Genomic DNA, 3,744 nt, shown 5'->3' with positions numbered 1-3,744 from the left:
AAGTTAATTTTCCTCTCCCAGATAATTGTCTTGCACATTGTACCATTAACCAATGCCTCCCACCCCTCCCATGCCAGTGTAGGTAAGACCAACCCTGCCCCCCCCCCCCCCCCCCCGGAAAAACCCTGACTCGCTTTGACCTTTTTCTCTCATGCTGGATGCTAGCGGTTTTTAACATACAGTGTTTTTTCTCGTGAATTCGCCCATTGGCTGACTGCCACACTGCCTGCGTCCTCCCCCACCCACGCCAGTACGTGACAGTATGTATCCCCCCCACCCCGGGTGATTCTCCAGGTCCTGTGTTTTTGATGGCGATTTGTCTCTTGTTGCGCCGTACAGCCTCTAGGTGGCAGAAACCCTGGTTTCTGATATATACCTGAATAAATTATGCAAATCGGGGTCAGGTTTACATGGGTCGGGTGCCAAACAATGCCAGTAGTGTGTGTGTGTGTGTGTGGGGGGGTGACTTCACAGGTGCTCTCCTGAAAATGTGTGTATATCATTGTTTTTAAATGGCACTTACTGAAAGCAGAGTGGGGTTCAGGGCAGCTTAATGATTTGCAAGGTGACCATGGGTCGTGTTTGGCCAAGGGGGCGCTAGTGTGTTGAGGAAAGGAACTTATTCTGGTCTTTGCAGGCTGTGCTAGAAACCCAAACCCACCCCCATGGCTGTATGTGGCTCCGCACTTTAAATGCTTCTTACCCCACCTCGTTTCCCATCTGCGCCCTACAACTTACAAATCCTTGCAATGTCACGTGCAAGGGGGCCCCCTACTGGCCAAGCAAGGCCCTACAGTCGCTGGTGCCCTTGGGGGTCCAGCCGTACAGTTTTTGCCAACAGCAGAGTTTACACTTTGACTAGTTATGTGCTGTTTAGTTATTTTGTTTTTAATTAAGGTGAACTTGCCTAAGTGACCCTGATCAGTTAAATAGGGTTTTTACCCACCCAACAAGCCTATCGAAAATGGACATACCAGTTAAACGGTAAACGATGTGAATCCCTTATCAGATTTTGATTTTATTCTGAATATTAAATGTCGTGTTTTAACTCAACCTTAAATAAATTAAAGTATCTCCATTTTAAAGAGCACTGTGACTGGATGAGAGAATTGTTTCGGCGTTGGCAAGTACCACCTTAGCGTACATTTATAGAAACGGCTGAAATATACTGGATAATTTTGCATAATTTTTATTTTGCCAAGCTTGATTTTCTTCTGTGATTTCTGAAATCTAATAAAGGTTTTGATGCATATGCCTATTTGTATTGCACGAGTCAGTCATGCTGTTTAATAAGAATCATTTGTATTTATACAAACAATGATAAAAAAATTATTGTATTAAATGGCGTGTTTGATGATACCGCTGGTGACTCCGTGGCACTCTTTGAGCAACGTGTCCGTATCCTAATTTTCTACCTTCTGACACACAAATTCTCAGACTAAATGAGATTACTGCAGTCCCGTTGCCGGGGTAATGCAATTGTTTAGGTGGATGTCGCTGAATGCATTTCAGTGGGAGGTCCAGAAAGCCTGGGACGCGATTTGACGGGGTAGAAATGAGATGAACGGTTCTGTTGTACCTTGCAGATTTGTACCTTGCAGATTTCCCTCGATTTGCTTATTAGTTGCTGGAAATCAATATTTAAAAAAAAATGTGCGTTGAACATGCCTTTCCATCCCGATCCATGAACCCAGTTTTCCCAGATATCAGCAAAACAATGAGAAATTCTATATATAAAAAAAAAAAAATCAACATTTGATTAAGTTTTATTAATGCTTGCTTTCATGTTAAAAAATTTTGGTGCACAATTTAATTTTTTTTTTAACACACAACATTTGGTTGAAATTGTAACGTGGAACATCAAGTCTGGGGCGCAGTTAAGGGGGGGAGATTAGGACAGTAAAAAACTTGGAACATAACTGCATTGGTGTGGGTTTGTGGCCCAATATGATATGCATTCATGGGGCCCAAATTCTCTAGCAGAATCACAGCATAGATTTCTTTGTATATTTTTTAGGTTTAAAGGACTCCGGAGATTGAGATATTGTGTTTTTAAAGTTTCCTTGGACTCCCACAGTAAATTTTACAGAGCTGGGGTCTCCATAACTTTTGCTGTGCAATAAATTTTGCTGACTGGGAAAGGGGGGGGGGGTTCCCCAAGATTTTTGCCGGCTCGCCTACCCATCGGCTCACCTTGAAAATGCCCAAAATGCCACCTGGCTGTTCAGCCCTGCTATAAAGTTGCAGAAAGACACGACGTTGTACTGTGACCTTACGATGTTACAGATCCGAGAAATAGCGTACTAAGCAGCACGTGTTTCCCTGCTGTGTTAAGGTGGGCCTTAGAAACCCATAACGCACTAATGCAGCTCTGGATGGCGGGCTATGCGTCAGTAATGCTGTCAGAGAAGATTCACTCATTAGTCTGATGTGAACTTAATCAGATTATGGGTCCTTTTTAGTCGCAGAATACAACATAATCCATGGCAAATGGACATCGGTGCCGTCTTTATGATGTTATGCTGACAGTGCCTTTAATCCCACCCCCCACCCCCCACCAATCCCTTTCCCAACTTCATGTTGTCTCTTAATCCTGTATGTTTCAGTAATATGAAGACGGAATTTCAGTATTCTCTGTTGCGGTTGTTTTATTTTTATCTCGCGAGTTTCATGCATTTTTAAGAACCGCGCAGAACATCAGTTAACTCTGTGCTGCTGGAATCCTGAGGATTGCCTTGATGGGTAGTGTAGGAGTTGAAGGATTTGCGTAGTCAGATTTAATTTTTTAAAAAGGAAATCTATTAAAAAGTAACATGCAAAGTAGTTTATTATTATTATTTTTTTTTTTTTTTACATAAGAATTTCAAGAGAAACTGAGAGCCTCGTTTTAATGGGCTTGTCTGGTAAAGTTAGTTTGACACTTGTACTGCATGTATTATTAAACATTTATCTATCCATCCATCCATCCATCCCGGCTCCGTCAACATGCAAACTTCAGTAATTCAAAACACTTAGTATTGAGCTTCCATTGTGAGCCTTAGCAGCCAATAAACAAACCGCCAATAATGAATATCACAGGCTTTGGTGATGGACACAGACTTCCAGACACGCCCCATATTCCTGACGCATTCCTCACCATGACCCTGTCTACTTCACATTCGCAGCCCAATATTTCATTCAAACTGGAGTTCGAAAGCTTGTTGGAGCCGAATGGACAATTTTAAAGACCAACATGGCAGAAAATTCAGTTCTGAAAGAAAGGAAGTTTCGATTTTTAATGAACTTATGAGATGCAGCAGAGATTCATCTTACCCTCAGTAATCTTTAGTTATAGCTTTCAGGGACTGGGATATAGATAATTTAGAAATGTGCTGCTTTTTAAAACACTAAGTAGGATTCCAATACTTTTCCAAGACACGGTATAATAGTATAATGTATTGTTGGTGCGCTGTGGGAGGGAGGTGCTGTCCTGGCAGGGGAGACAGGTGACTGAAACCTTTTGTAGCGATTTGTTCCGCCTGTCTGTTGGGCAGAATTTAGTTTGCTCTCTTTGTGCTTCCAGTAAATCTAGGTCCCGTTCCCATCATACCAGCAAGTCCGTGCAGGGTGGATCTCTGGCTAATCTCTTTTGTTGTTTGATTCCCTCCACGGAGGAAAAAAAAAGAACTCGAGGTCACCTGCGGTTCCGAACCACATCTCCAGCAGGTCAGTGATCTCAGAGTAGCACATGCCGTTTATAAGCCA

This window comes from Brienomyrus brachyistius, unplaced genomic scaffold, assembly GCF_023856365.1.
Source record: "Brienomyrus brachyistius isolate T26 unplaced genomic scaffold, BBRACH_0.4 scaffold573, whole genome shotgun sequence".
Classification (NCBI taxonomy): domain Eukaryota; kingdom Metazoa; phylum Chordata; class Actinopteri; order Osteoglossiformes; family Mormyridae; genus Brienomyrus; species Brienomyrus brachyistius.
Note: the sequence above shows the minus strand (reverse complement) of the source record.